The sequence below is a fragment of the Ciconia boyciana genome, chromosome 8 (assembly GCF_034638445.1).
Source record: "Ciconia boyciana chromosome 8, ASM3463844v1, whole genome shotgun sequence".
NCBI classification, from domain to species: Eukaryota; Metazoa; Chordata; class Aves; order Ciconiiformes; family Ciconiidae; genus Ciconia; species Ciconia boyciana.
The window spans coordinates 44657396-44673421 of record NC_132941.1 but is presented as its reverse complement, the minus strand read 5'-3'; the positions used below and the strand labels follow the sequence as shown (position 1 = coordinate 44673421).

Sequence of the window (16026 nt, the reverse complement as noted above, 5' to 3'; positions counted from 1 at the left end):
CAAAACTACATAAGGATGAACTTTTGACTTCAACCCCTGCCAGGACTGAAGAACTTGAAACTTCTTTGTCTTCTCTCCTTGTAAAACAATCCCTTTTTACTGTGATGTCTGTGTGAAGGTGGCAACTAAGGCTCAGCCTTCTGTCATGGCCCATATCATTCCAGATTGAGCCTGACATCATCAAAGCTCATGGTGAACTGCCAACTTCTCTCCTTGTTTTCATCAATTTGATGCTTTTTTTCTAAACATATCCATATGTCACAACTCTGACGGCATGCCTTTCCTAGCTGTCTTTTCCTCCTCCACTGTCACTATTTCATTTATGTATACAAAGATTCCTAGATCAAATACAGATCACTCAACATCCTGACATTCTCAAGAGCTGGCTATGAACTCTGATTATCACAGAAAATTTCTCCTAAAACAAGTATCAAACAGAGTCTATTTTCTATTCTCAGTGAGACCTCATCCAGCATCATCCTGACATGTGGAACTTCCACATGCTCTACCTCTGGACAATACTATGGCATAAGGAGACAGTGAGTCATCACTCAGAGCTGTGAGTTTCTGCAGGTGTGCTGCACTGGCAGGGAAAGTTGAAGTCGTAGCTAAGAGAATGGTACGTTACCGAAAATGATACTCAGTTGTGATAGGAGGCAATGGTGAAGCATTACAGAACCCAGCATACTAGTAAAATGCAAAGCAATGATATGCCCTCACTCCCCAAAAGTGATTTAGGGAAGCTCAGAACATTTCAGAGGACAGGGCACCCCAACATCACAGCCCTTCAAGTACAGAACTGGTGGCAACTGCACAATCAATAAAAAACAGTGGTTGGATAATGAAACACTTGCCTGTATCTCATCAGCCAATATCAAGGTAGAGTGGAATGCTTTTTATTTTAGCCCAGTTCAAGCAGGTTCTCACAACATTTGGTTAGTTATGAAATTCTACTAGGCAAGAGGAAAAAATACCAGTAACAAGTCCGTCACCAAAAACAGCATAAGAAAAAAAAGGCTGCCATGAGGGGGCACCGAAGGAAGGCACTAGCACTACAACTAGGGAAAGGGTAGGGAGAGGATTCTTGCAGAAATATCATTATGAGGGATCAGGAAGAAAAGGCCATCTACTTGGTGCCTGTTCTGAAGGATGCGATGTCGTCAAGGAAGAAAGCAGAGAAGGAAAGAAAGAAAGAAATCAATATGAAGTTCTTTCAGGAATGCAATGAACACAGGGGGTGCCTCTGTTTGGCAGCCCCAGGACACTTGCAGCCCTGGCTTGGATTGTGTGGATATGTTTTTGACTTGTCCCAGTCAGCAGATTAATGGCATTAACGAAGTTTCCATTAGCATCGGAGATTGGGGAGGAGGGTGAAGAGACAGAGGCGTCCAAGCGGAAAGCCACATGACTGCAGAATTGATAAGGCTAAAGATGAAACGGAGCTTCATTGGCAGAAGAGAGGCCAGGAAATGCCACTACAAATTAGCCCCAGGCCTCATTTCTTTTCCCTTCATTATCCAAACCCCTTCAGGAGAAGAATGGAGGAGGTTATGACCCTCTCCCAACACACACATACACAGATATTGAGTGAGTCTCTCTCAATGAACATAGACGTGGGTATATCTGTGTGTCTAAGGGTCTGTGTGTGTGGTATATTTGTGTCTAGGCAAATCTGTATTAATATATTAAGTAAAAAAAAAAGTATCTGTATTTGCATCAATATATATCTACATATCTGTATGTGTAAGGGCACATGTTCTCACATCTACAATCTTTGCAGCTAAACCGTGTAATTTTTTATCATATTAGTGAGCTTTTACTGAAAGCCATGCCATTGAAAGCAAAGAGATTGCGCAATTCAGTGAAAGTTCCAGCACCTGAACATGCTGTATGTGTTCACACTACCTTATATATGACTTACAGAGTTATTGGGCATGTGTAAGTTTCTACATATGTTTTGCTGCAGACTTATCCTTGTACCTGCTTCTGAAGGTCTATGTACAGGGCGTTCTCTGGGGGCACCTACACTCTTCCACATGTATTTTTCTTCTGTGTGTGTATCTTCTGTTTGTGCTTCTGTATTCCACCAGTTATGTGGTTGCTTGTCTCCGTGTCCCAGCTGTGTCTTTTCTGTGCATGAGTGCCTTTTTTAGAAGTCTGCATACCCCAAATATGTTCTGGTCTGTGTACATGCTCCTGTGTGTCTTTCTGTTTGTGTATCTTTGAATATATGTGCATGGGAATACATGTGTCTTTGCACATTTTTCTGTAAATTACATGTAAACTATTCTGTATAAAACTGTGGACAAGTTTTTCTGCCTGTCCCTGCACATATCATTCTTGAGTATATATAAAAAATTCTATTTGTTGCTATCGACTACTTATAGCACCTGAAAATTAATGAATACAAGCAAATACAACAGTGAATACTGAGAAGTATTTGTCATAAGAAACACAAAAATTCCATTATACAGGTATGAGAACTATCTAAGGAGAATGGAGCAGAGGGTGAGATCCGTTCTAACTAGTCATTCATATCCAGCAAATTTAGGGAGAGGAAGATGATTTCCTGCATAGATTAAAGAATAACATTTCTCCAAGTCTAATGACATCTACGTGTTGTTAGTAAGAAAGGTAGGTTCTCTTCAAAGAGACTGTTAGCCATAGGCTACTAACATGAGAGGCAACTTCGCCTAGGGGTAAACAAGAAAACAACCTCCTTCTGCGTTTGGAAAACAAAAAGAGGAGAGGAAAAAAGCCAGGGAATGATGTGTAAATGGAGCTTTGTGCGATGGTGCTCTGTTATGTGAGCTGTATGTGACAATAGCCCTGAAACCCTATGCGAGCAAACTCATAAAAGAGGTCACTGTCTCTTTAATTAAAGCTCCCTGGTTTGAGGTTAAAAACAAACCCAGTGTTTTATGACCAGGTGTGCGTGTGAAAGAGATGGGAACCCGATCCCCAGCCCAGTGACACAGCAGCGGAGAGGAGATAAGGGAGGAAAGCTTTTTATTAAGGTGTCGCTTGAATGCTGCACCAGGCAAGGCAAACGCTGGAGAGGCAGGACACACAAACCCCCGGGGACCAAGGCTGCAACAGGGCAGCACCAGGCAAGGGGAACACTGGAGAGGCAGGACAAGCCCCCAGGACCAAGCCTTCCAAACCATCAGGAACAGGAGAGAAGGATCTAGGAGTATCAGCTGAAGAGGAAACAGGAAAAGCACCAAGAAGGTACGGGGAAAATAGCAACCGTTACCAATCTCTAAGACCTACAGAGGCAAAGATGACAGTGATCGTGTGGTATCTCTTGGTTGGCAAATAACAGGGGAGCAAGAGCAACTACAGAGCCCTTGTTGGTAGGGCTTGAGAGGGGCCAACCCTTCATAAAGCAGTCTGCAGGCAAGAGCCTCATATTGTTTGTGGAAACAATAGGGACTAAGGTGATCCTAGCATCTAATAAAATGCCAAACCAAGATAAGAAGCAGAGAGGTTGCACTCTCTTCCTGAGCCTTTCCTGTCAGTGATGTATATATTGCTCAAGACATTCATGCCCACGACACCATTACTGACAGCAAATCACACTTGGAAACTGGGACTTCCATTTGCCATATAATCTAATCTTTAGATCTCACTTCTAAGGTACCTGTCACTATAATATTGAACTCTAATGAAGTGCCTATATCCCATGGGTCCATTTGGTTATGGGTCCTTTCTTTACACAGCCTCCAGCTGTCAGTCCCTATCCCTAAAACTTATCAACAAGGAAAACATCAGTCAGTTCTCTTTTATACTGGCACCAAGAGCTACAAATGCCCAACCTGAAACAGGAGACAATCCAGAACCAAGTCCCTGGGTTGCAGGCCACCAGCTCTCCTGGGTAGAAACCTAACACAAGCCCTATATACCACTGTCTCTGGGCACTTGAAACTATGTGTTTTGAGACACAAAATCTGAATTCCAACTTCAGCATTGCCATGATTATCCCAAAAGTTGAAGTGACACAGCTATGAGATCTTCAGCAGACAGATTTGCTGCAGTAATTACTAAAAGAAAGCTGAAACGTAACATGGAACAAAAAACCTCCTGAACTTCCTGTCTCATTACACAGCTACGTAAATAACAGCAAAAAAACATGTTCTTGAAGTGCTGTATTATGAACAAATGAAAGGCTAACTTGGTATTTTCTCTATTCAAATGTATGCGATTTTCTCTAAAATTGTTTTAATTTGTGTTTTTATTTAAGAAAATGTAGATAAAATTTTAGTAGATACAATCAAAAGACAGTAGAAGGTCAGCACATCATTTACTGCCTTCAATGAAAATATCAGAGACCTATGGATGGGAAAAGCAAAATGAGAAACACAGAAGAACAAAAAGGATAGAGGAGAGAGCTGAATACAATCACAGAGTGATATTTTATTCACATTTATCAGTCTTCTGCTGTGGATTTTAAGTTTGCTTCCAGATGAGATTAAATATCCTATCTCCAAGCTATAGACAGGGAAATTAAGGCACAGAGAGGAAGTTTGACTGCCACGGAATTAGGAACAGAACCAAAGTCCCGGCCTTGTTCAATAAAAAGAACAACTGATCACTGGAGCAAGCTTCCAACAGCGCTTCCTCCATTTCTTGAGAATTTTCAGTGCAGAAAGATGCCTTTTTTTAAAACATACCAGTTACTAGGTTTGATCCTGAATAACTGGGTGAAATTCTACAGCCTGTAGTATGCAGTAGGCCACAGTATACAAGCTAATAGTCCTTCTGAGCTTGAAAACTATGCAAACTGAAGAATAAATTCATCCCTGGTATAAATCCACTGGAATCAATTGAATTTTACCAGGAATAGGTTTAAACCAGTTATGGTAACCTGTTTGCTAATAGAAGACAGACGAGACTCTGAACTACAATTCTATCATTTTTGTTCCCTTGTAATGCATACAATTCTCCCATATAATGCTCCAACAGTTATGACTGCCCCTCTTCTTTTTACCTAATTCCAAAGTAGTGGGGCAAATTCATTGGTGGTGTAACTCTTTTACTACCAGTAAAGTTAGACTACAACTGAGTTTACCCCTTTCCAGTTTCACAAACCGTCTTTATCCAACAGTCTGCACAATTGTCCAAGCTGACATTTATTCTGTATATGAAACAGTTCAGAAATAAAACATAGAAGATGTAGAACAAATAATTTTTTGTCTAAGATAGAATGATAGGGCAAGAACTTAAAATGCAGATTTACATTACTGTCTTTGTGCCTCAGTACTTTACCTGCAGAACTGGAATAATAACACTGCCCTCACTCACCAATGCCCTAAAAACCAGGAAAGTTTCTTGAGATATTTAGATATAGTCTTGTTTAGGTATTCTTTGCTTAAGGCTCCAAGAAGGAAAGAATATCCTTGGAATTAAAGGTATCCATATGAGACTGTGCAATATAAATTCAATTCCAAACTCAGTTGTCTGACTGTAAACAAACCATTTGCTTTGTTCCTCAGTATCCCTTACTTATCTCAGTTTTTCGATCTGCCCAACCCAAACATTTTCAGGTCTTATGAAGATCTGGCCATATGTTTCTCAAATCCAACACTCTGTGCTTGTATGGGTCATTCTAGATCCTACCGTGAAGTAAATAAGAGTAATAATAACATTTAGAAGGACATACATACACAGCTTCCTGACCCAGAAAGAGCTATAAACCGGTACGGGGGGGGGGGTGGGGGGGGGTGGGGGGGGAGAAGAGAGCAGAAACTGTGGTAAAATGTAATATGAAAAAAAGAGGAAGAGAATAAAGAACAGGCTGAATGTGAGTATCATATAAGAGCAAAAAAGCTTAGGCCTCCTACAAGTTAAGCCTCCCTTAGTTAAGCAGAGCTCTTGGATAACTCCAGTTTGAGAATTACTTTCATAAAAAGATTCCTTCTCTTTTTATCGCAGACTCTGTTCATGTCTATGCACTGTGGGGTAAGATGGTTCAGAATTTTTCTTCTAATAGTACTTTCATATAGTTCACCAAGCAAATTGTGGAATTGCCAAGACAAAACAGCAGTGAAATATCCTTCCAAGGGAGGAGGGCGAGATAATGAAAGGAAAAGGTATTAGAGGAGACTCTTACAGATAAAAAATGATATATACCTGTATGGATGTGTTTTGCTGTTTTTCCTATCCTGCTTTGTAGGGCTGAAAGAGATCAGGACAAGAGAAAGAGAAAGTAGAAACTACATAAGAAACTAACAATCTTTTACATACAATTATATAAAAGTAAAGCTCTGCTGGTTGGGACTACACATCAAGGGAGATTCAGTGGAAGAATACCTCCAGGGAACTCCAGGTACTCTGTAGAGGAGAGCTAGAATGCAAGACTGGCTGCATTTACTCTGAGCACGAGGTCCTTGCTTCAATGCCCCCCAGGCTCCCCATCCTCCTGTCAGCCAGCTCAGGGACCAGGCTACTGTGTGCCACAGCTCCTCCCTATTAGTGTGCCTACCTGCCTCTGCAGAGAAACTAGGGGGAACTGGTGTATAAACTGGTGTATGCTCAGGCTTCACTCTCCCTTCCCATATGGGACACACACAGACACACTTGGACTCTGAAGCATTTCTGGGTTCTCCAGCTTGCACATATCCATAGAGCAACCAAAACTGAGGTGCAACAGAGAGTGGCTCAGAGACAGTTGTGGGAGAGGCCATTAAAGAAACCAACTTATTTTTAAATGCCTCATGAAAAAGACCAAAATACCAGCATCACTTTGCTCCTAGAAAGGAAAGTGTGTGTTAACTTCAGCCATTGACTATCAGTTCCATACTCACCAAGTTCCTCTCTTGGCAACAGAAGAAAATTACACTCCCCCACAGACTCTTCTAAAAGCCTGACACACCATCTCTTTCTTCCACAAACCTTTTACCCTAGAACTGGGATTACAAAAGTTCCCCTCTACATTTTGTCCAAGAAAGCGATTAAAGTAAAAGCAGGGGCAGCACTATGAAATGATAGGCATTTACCTACTCTGTGCTACACCTAGTGCACAACACAGATATCCTGAAACTCTTCAGAGCTAGATAAAGACCTGGAGAAGTCACTGTAGAGATGATCCTGTACTGCTTCCTTGCAATGGAAAGAATGGCTGATCCGGTATCCCCTTTTACATCTCTCATTCCCCACTCCTTGCCTCATCCTGTTTTTCCTCTGTTCTTTAAATTATTTGATTTTACAAACTGTATGAAATGAGTGAGGCAACCACAAATAGAATGTAAAGGTAACATTGCCTGAGATTTCAAGAGAGCCAGGCTTTCATTCCCAGTGTCTACCACTGGCTTTTTGACAGTACTTTGAACAACAGAGCAGAGTTCTTACCCATGCTAGTACAGGTCCTAACAAGCCGTTCGCTTCATAACCCAGTCCCTCTTCCTCTGTTCCTACCTCTTTCTTTTTCTGCTGCTATTCTCCCCCCGGCTTTTGCTCATTCCTCCCCACTCTTTCCTCCACTTCTGTTTCCCCTCTCCCCCATTTCCATCCCAAAAGTTCTCAGTTAAAAGCATTGCCTGAAGCAAGATCACATCTCCAATAAGAGAGGCAACTTCATTACAGTTTAACATAAAAAGATCAGCTGATATCGATCCATAATTTGGACAAGTGCCATGCTATTGACAGGAAGACAAAATAAGTTAGAATGGCCATGTTTCAAAAATTCTGTATGTACACTCAATCACTAGAACAGAAATTGCAGCTGGGTATATAATAAACACAGCCGTGTTCTCTATTTCCCCTGTAGATCAATGCTAATATGAGGAGGGCCACAGAAGATGGATGTTGCCGACAGAAAACCTTGAAATTCCAGGTTAGGACTTGGGTGGCTTCATGGATAGAAGAGTGTGTGCAATGGCAGTGTAATTTAAATACGAAAGACCAAACTCCTTCCTTAATACCTGAGAATGCTCCACTTCAAAGTAGTCACTTCTGCATTTAAATTCAAGTTAGGGAAAACAGAAACTGACCCAACATCCTGCCTTAGATAAGTACACAGGCTTTAGTTCGCACACCTAGGGGACCACAGATGTATTACTTAGTGGGGTTAGACAACCATAGGACAATATACCTTCACATACTCATAGGTACACAGAAAAATACATATGAGCTTTCTATCCATTACTGAACAATCACTCTGCTAGAAGGTAATTTTTCCAGAAGATAGGCAGTGGCAGGAGAGACAGAATATTTTTTTCTGTTACTTTTTACTAGAAACCATTTTACCAGGCTACTGAAGTGCCACAGAATTTCTAGCCCGTGCTGGCTATGTTTCACTAGTAAGGTTTATGACCCCCACGTAACAGATGTTTAAACTGGTCAGCAAGGAGCAAATACAGGAACTTCAGCGCCAAAAATACAATCCTCTACCATTTGAGCTAACTCAAACAGGTATGTGTTGTAACAGATATTTATTCTTTGTATAGACCAATCGGTACAGAGAATAAAACAGCCAGACAAGGCATTATACTTGCACTTTGCCAAGAGCAATTCTTTTTGACTACTTTGTTAAGGTCAAATTCCCCACACACCTCTACCATAACAAGGTTGGATCCAATCACAGTTCATATGGGAGGGGTGCACAAGACTACAGGCCACCAAAGCAATGCTAGTGTTCCTGGGAAGTTAGCACTGTAAAAAACTCAGCTGAGAGTCATGTACCTCTACCATTCCTGCCTAAAAAACTCCTGTAGCTAATAGCAGCGAAGATCTTATTTTCTCTGTAACCCTGCTATTTGAGACCAACGTAACTCACTTAGCAATGCATTGCGTGCTATTCCTGATTATGTAGGAATACCAAGTAATTGAAGAGAAATAATACACATCAATGACTAGGATTTTTACAAGGATTTAGCCCTTCCTGTTTCCTCCAGATTGACATGTATTCATCTTCAAGGCTGAGAACTACAAGCCACACAGTTAACTCAAAACTCTGATGTTACATTGGTAAATCCTTCCATATAAAATGAGAGAGATATATATAAATATATATATATATACATCTTTCTTTGCTTTCACTACCCCTATTCAGGAAGCTTCTTCAGTACTTTGAAGCAACGTGTTCATGTTGCTAACATTACGCTGTATGAACAGAGAGTATTTCTTAAAAGATGTATGGTCTGGGTCATTCACAGAAAGTGTTCACTTTCAAATTGTTCAGTAAAGCAGACTCACTTCCCAGAAAAGGTGCTGCCCCATCAAAACTTCAGTTCACATTTCAGCCTTGATCTGAATCCAAACTCCACAACTAGCCTTTATCCTGACAATAAGCTAAACCTTTCTTCAGATACTTCTGCATTCTCTGAGCTATGCAAAACCCATGCTGAGGTTTGTGACTCATGCCCATTATTATTTTAGTCAGATTATAGACAGTTTTGATGTCTGGTTCTCAGTACAATGCTGCAACATTTAGGACGTGTGGGAACAGCGAAGGAGGGGACTGTCAACTGCATTTCTATCAATCACAGACTTTTATAAACCTACCTGCAGAGGGACCGTACCAGCAGAAATACTCTAAGAGCCACAGGTCTTCAGACCATCCTTAAACTCTCATGAAATCCCATCCAGTGAGCTATAACTGCCCTTTCACCTCGCTCTTCCTCCTTCCTTCCGAGCCCATCTGGCTAATAGGTCAGAAGTGAGGACACCTGTGCACAAAGCCATTGAAGCTGGGAGATTATTTGCTAACTCTGGGGGTTTAGTTCCCATCTGAAGCACCTGCTGTTGGCCCTGACTCACACGGGGGCTGAATCCACTACCGGTGGCCCCTGATTCACCTTTTCGCTGTTTGTTCTGTTAGCGTCACTGGAGGGGCATGCAAGGAGCACGGCCTTGCCTCCCTCCCACACGGGGCTTCCCGGGCGCTGACGCTCCTAGCCCGCGCCACCGGGATGCTGCAGCGTTGCAAAGCTCCTACTGCGGCCTCAGAGTGGCATCTAGTGCCCGGCTGCTGCACTGCTCCTCGCCAGCACCCCTCGGCAGTTTCTCTGCTCTGCCGGGGTTCTCACGCACATCAGTCCACCTGCTGCCCACAACCCAGGGTCAAGGACTCCGCCTTGGACAACAAGCAAAATAACTGGGCTACCTCAGGGAAGTGAGTGCGCCTCTCTCGTAAACGGCAGGATTAATGGATTCCAGGGGAAGCAATCAGTAGTACAGTAAAATAAAAAAGGGAGTGAACTTACCCTTCTGGTTAACCAGACCGTGCTGTATGAAGAGGACAATTTCTATACAGCCCACACTAGAAGATGGCAAGTTCTATTTAACAACATTCACCCTCCACTGTACACTTGTTACAGTGGTTTTACTAATAGGTACCTAGGGAAATCTGATTGAAATTACTAAGCATTTCTTCAAAGGCCATGCCTGCTCTCAGATACTGCAACTTTTGTTCACTGCTGCTCAGAACAAATTTGCCTCCTAACCCTATTTTTTCAAACTCGTTTTCCCTCTTCTTCTATGTGCCAGTCAAATCTAAAAAGCAGAACCTTCCAAGAGCAGGGCATCAAAAGAAGAAAAGGAACTGAATGCACATCCAGGGAATATTTTCCAGAGATCAGAAATAACAGCCATCAGAATCCAAAAGACACAAATTGCCTGGAGCTCTTGAGGAACTCCTGAAGGCAGCATCCTTTTTTTTTATTATTTTTTTTTATTACGTGATTTACTCAAGTATAATTTTATGGTGTATAATTTAATCAGAATGCTCTGCAGGCAGGTACATTATCCCAGCTGAGTACGCTTCCTCTTTTCAGCCTGCCTGAGATGAAGTGGTTGGATATGTTAAAGAAAAGCTACATAATTATATAAGAAGTAGCTTTTTAATACATTTTTCAGTAGCAGATCTTAAAGGGTTTTAAGAAAAAAAGGACAAATGTTGCTTGTTTTACTTTGTCCATCTGTGAAATGAGGATAATACCTAAAGACAGAGGGAGGTGGAGATCAGAACCCAAGTGTCCTGAGCTCTTTCCAGTATAGAAATAGTTAGTTAGATTTTTCCCATTATATCCCAACAAAAGAAATACATCTGAACAAAAGAAATTAGAGATAGCAGTAAGACAGAGGGCTTAAATCATGTTCTGATCCTCTCCATATTTTAGTTCTGCCAACTGCAAAAGTCAGGCATTTATTATGTAAATTCAGAGACATGTTCAAATATAGCTAGATATGTAGCATAATTGTCCAGTTCTTAAAATTCCTCTAAATTAGGGAAAGCCTTCACACTTGAATTCTGGCTGAGTTAGCTGCTACAAAAAATAGAAGACAAAAATGACAAAAATTCACATATGAATGCAACAGAAGAACAGATCCTGTCAATATTTTATCTATAATACACATGACAAACTAACAAGCTTCCAATAAATTAAATTTAAAACAGTTTGGCCTTGGCCTGGCAAACTGTCCACTATCTACGTTAGCACATGGCTGAGAAGAAGTATTCTAGGGTCAGAAAGTTCTTCTTGGCAGTAGGGCCTGCATTCACAGGTAAAATGCAAGAAATCACAACACTACTGATGCTGCAAATGTCCGTTGCTTTAGAACAACACAAGATACATCGGCAGCAGACTGTTGCCGAAGGCTAGAAATAGTACTGAGAAAGCCCTGTATCACACTTGCCAAAAAATAAAAAAAAGTGTGCATTGTGAGAGTCATATGCAATGACTAAGACCCAGCCTATTACTGAACTCTTAACTAGCTACACCTACAAGAAGCTCAGAAAAGCTGTCCAATGTAGAGCACGCAGCACTTACAAGATCTGCACCCAGGACACCATGTTCAAATACGTAGCAGTCTAAAAGCTCCTCCTAGCTGTGGGATCATCTGACATTGTCAGCTGGGAAGTTCTTTTTGCTATAACTACCATCAACTTTAGAATTACTTTTTCCACTGGCTTAAGTACATCACCATCCTATATAACAGGGCCTTTTGCAGAACAAAAGCCTCTTCAGGGCTCTTCAGTATCATCTTCTTACTGCTCCTTTACAGTTGGCCAAGTCGAAGGAGCAGCTCGAGACACCCTGGCCCCTTATAGACTAGCTTTGCTCAACATGTTGTAATCAGACACTGAAAAAAACCCTTTGTTCCCCAATTATTTTGTTTTTTTCACATCCTCAGAAATGCTCCTAAGTAGCACACTTCTAACTGTAGGATGAGTCAGAGAACACAAATTCCTGATTCCTTTTTCTGGCTCTGCCACAGACTCATACTGAGACTTTTGGAAATACATGTCATCTTTCTGTGCTCCAGCCTACTGTATTTAAAATTATAAGACACAAATGTAAAGCACAATGAGTTCCCTGACAGAAAGATGACAGACAAATTATTCATTTACTTATTATTCAAGTACTTTGCTATTTATTTTTAGATAAATTGCTCATTTCTCTGTCACTAAAAAAAAAGAAAGTTTTTATACCTGTGAACACTAGAAAGCTAAATAAGTCACAATACAGGAATGAAACAGATTCGTTTGTCACAGACAACCTCAGGATTGTCTGTTATTTGACTACAAGACCTTTGTTACTGTGATAAGATGTAAATGTAGCAGTAAATAAAAGGAGGCAAAGAGTGACAAAAAAACCCAAGGAAATATGCGCGTAGAACTTTCCTGTTACCAAGGAAGAGTAAAGACAAAAAGGCTCTAATAAATCTAATTGTAACCTCGAGATGCAGATTAATTTACCTGTAAGACTCTGAAATTGTATCAGGAGTTTTCCCAGGAGCAACGGAAAGAAACATCTTTTGGATTTCAAATTAAGCACATTTGTAATCAACTGGGAAAGAAATATGAGAGCACGGCAATAGCATTTTCAGAGTTTAATGACTTACGCTTTCAGTTGCCTGCCTTCTATAATACACCCAGCAGAGGGCTCCAGGACCCCAGTCTTGCTCGTCGTCCTGAAAAGCAGCAACCCTCCGAAGCTCCTGCAAAATTGGAATTGGAGAGTTGGAGTCTCCTTTGGTTGGAGCAGAAAATCTGAGAGCGGTGTGTGCTTTCAAAGGGGTGTACAGCAGTTGTTTAAATTTCTTTAAGGCTTTGAGCATGAACACTCATTGCTGTTTAAAAGGGGGGGGGGGGGGGGGGAGAACTTTTTTCTCAAAATACACTTATTCTACATTGCCGAAATGGGTCTCTGTAGAGGACTGAAGATAAATCACAATTAAAATGCAGTTTGGTTTAGTAAGAATAAAAGCAGTGGACAAAAATTAAAGCTATGCACTGATATTCTAGGCTTCACAACAGGGAAGAGAAAATATTTTGAACAGTCTCAAGGACACATATGAACGTGTGATAGGATTAACTAAAAAAATGGGAAATAAGGCCAGAATATCAAGAAACACATCCCAGTAATGAGCTCCTTTCTTCAGATTAAGCCCCATCACAGCAGCCTTTCAAAGCTAGAGCAGACAAAAACTGCAGACTACCCATTGTAGGGAACATGCCTGTATTAAGCAGGGGGCAAAACCAGGTGGAAAGGATACTTTTTTGTTCTCTAATTTCAATTCAAATAGAAAAGAGAAGCATGTGTAACTGTTAAAATTACTCACATACAAATATCATCCACCCACATATTAAAATGCCACAGAGCAAACTTATTTCAAGTACGTTATACAACAAGGAGTTAATAATAAGCTGGAGAAGGGACAATTTTCCTCTGGCTTGATTCAACACACGTGCATTATTCATCACGTTTGTGAAAGAATATGAATCCCATCAAATAATTAGATGATGTGTTAACCTCCCTGGTTTGCAGCAGCCTGTGACTGGCGAGTAGAAGGGCTCCCCAAGAACAATTTCCTGCAATGTCGCTCCCTTCCGCCTGGACCCTTGGTGAAGGGTGTGTTTTGTGTGTTTGTATAGGGAATCCCTGTGGAGTTTTTGTTGAGCTTTAGGTCAAAACCCTCTGAATTTAACTTTATATTGGGGAGCTATTAGGTGCCATATTTGTTCCGGTACCTATTACCAATACTACAATACTGGTCATCTTCCATTAGTGTAAATGAAAAAAAAAGGAACTGCCTTCTTACATCATTTTGGATTAGAGTAAGGTGAGAAGGTGAAATATTAAATTGCAGCAAAGTATGCTAAAAGAGACAAGTCTAAGTAGTTATAGGAGAATTTTAGTGGTATTTTAACTTGGATTTTCTCAGCCCTCTGCTTCAAAGCCCAGTGTGGTTTTCCCCTCCCTTCATTACCCCCAGGATGGACTGCCCTGATCATCAGCCAGATTGATAGTCAACTTCAAAGTATTTGTAGTAGAAAAAAACCCAAACAGCGGTCCTGTCTGTTGTTGTTCTGAAACCTATGGTTTACAAATCATAGGATTTGTAAGGATTTACAAATTGTCTGAATTGATGGCATCTGAGAACTCTCAAAACTTCTCATGAGCCTCAAGGTTTCCAAGCAAGTCAAGGAAACTACAAAGCAGACCGAGGCAAAACAAATAAATCCTTAAATTCTGATGACTAATAGGGTGCCATGAACTACCTGTGGGAAAAGCTGGTAGAACCTCATATGCTCTCATAACATAAATTAGGAAGTTCTGTTCGAGTTCAGTCAAGAATTGACGAGGGAAGTTAGGTCAGACAAGGTAATGGCAATTGTTTCTCTTAGCTTGAAAGATTGTTAATTTCTAGGGGCTTTACATGTGCTGTTTCATTTTCTTAAAAAATTCCCCCTCCACTTCACTGCTAATGTAATCCAATTTCCACCATGTACCTGCCCCAGAAGCAGCTGCATTTTCAGCATGCCCTTTATATAGTGGGGTCACACAAGTTGAAACCCATCCTAGAAATTGGAGGCTTGTTGGGGGATTTTCAAACTATTTCCCAAACTAAGGTAAAACCACAGATTGGAGGACAGATAATGCAGCATAGTTGATTAGTTTCAGTTAATGTATGGATAAGTGCAGCAAAAACCAGTCAAAAGTAGAAGAATTCAAAGACAGTGAATACTCCTACAATGAAGTATATCCATACAATGTCAAGGGAGGAATGTATATACATTTAAACAGAAATAAACAATGGAAACAGACTCTACTCTTAGTGACACTGGAGTGAGTGTGGAGTGATGTTCCCTACCCAGCTGGCATTACTCTGGATTTTTCCTGGTACCGCCAAAGGCAGAATCAGGCTCATTTGTTTGGTATTTAGCAACACATTACTGAGGACCATGAGTCGGAGAATAACTATGCCTTGCTGCTTTAGGATTTTTATGAAGGAGAAGCACCTGGCATCAAGGAATTAATTCTCCAAAACTGCTCCAGGAAGCACCTACTGTCCTTGTCGGAACCAAGTAAATCGATGAGCAGCTCACCTGACTGGGGAAGGGGGACTGCAGCCAGCAAGCAGGGAAAAAGCCGCAGTCCTGCCCCGCAGCGTGGCTCTGCTGCGGCTTCTCTAAGAGCCTGAGGCCGCCCTAACATAGAGCAGCCCTCCAAATCACCAGAAGAAACGGAGCCAGGAGACTCTGCATGCAGCTCCCAACTTTTGCGAAGACAGCAGCTTGCGGAACGTCCCCCACGTGGTGCTTCCACCTGACAAGAGCTTTGGCTAGGGAGAAGCACCCCAAGGAGCTGGGCAGCCTTGCCCAAACACTCGCAAGTGTGCTGTTTTCATCAGGGAATGCATCTCTTGCGCTTGGCAGGGAAGAGAATATCACTCGGTCTTTATCAGGGTGACTCCGCAAGGCACCGCCATGTTCCCGGGCCCCACAAAGACGCTTTTGTACCACCCAGGCCTGGGCACGCTCGCGGCTGCCACCCTGTGCCTTGTTTTGTTTCCTCTCTGCCTTCGCCCCAGGTGCTGCCCCGTACCCCGCTTGCCTCGGGGCCCCAGCCCGGACACTGGCAGGGACTCTCCGGGGCACACCGACGCTTGGGAGGCACGCCGGCTCCTCAGGCCTCCGCGGCGAGCGGCTCGGGGGGGGGGGGGGGGCACCGAGCCCGGCGGTACGGAGACGCCGCCTCGCGGCTCCTGCCCACAACCAAGATGGCGGCGCCGGAGCGC

At 42.0% G+C, this 16026-nt stretch overlaps 1 long non-coding RNA gene across 1 annotated transcript in view; it reads right to left on the bottom strand.

Moving 5' to 3' along the window:
• LOC140655407 (uncharacterized) overlaps positions 1 to 15455 on the bottom strand; it is a 191965-nt gene extending 176510 nt beyond the window's left edge. Inside the window, exons 1-2 of the long non-coding RNA XR_012043769.1 lie at positions 15335 to 15455; positions 12847 to 12942 (exon numbers count right to left, since the gene is read on the bottom strand). This is a non-coding gene — a long non-coding RNA (uncharacterized lncRNA). The remainder of the gene's footprint in view (positions 1 to 12846; positions 12943 to 15334) is intronic.
• Between the last annotated feature and the right edge of the window lie 571 nt (positions 15456 to 16026).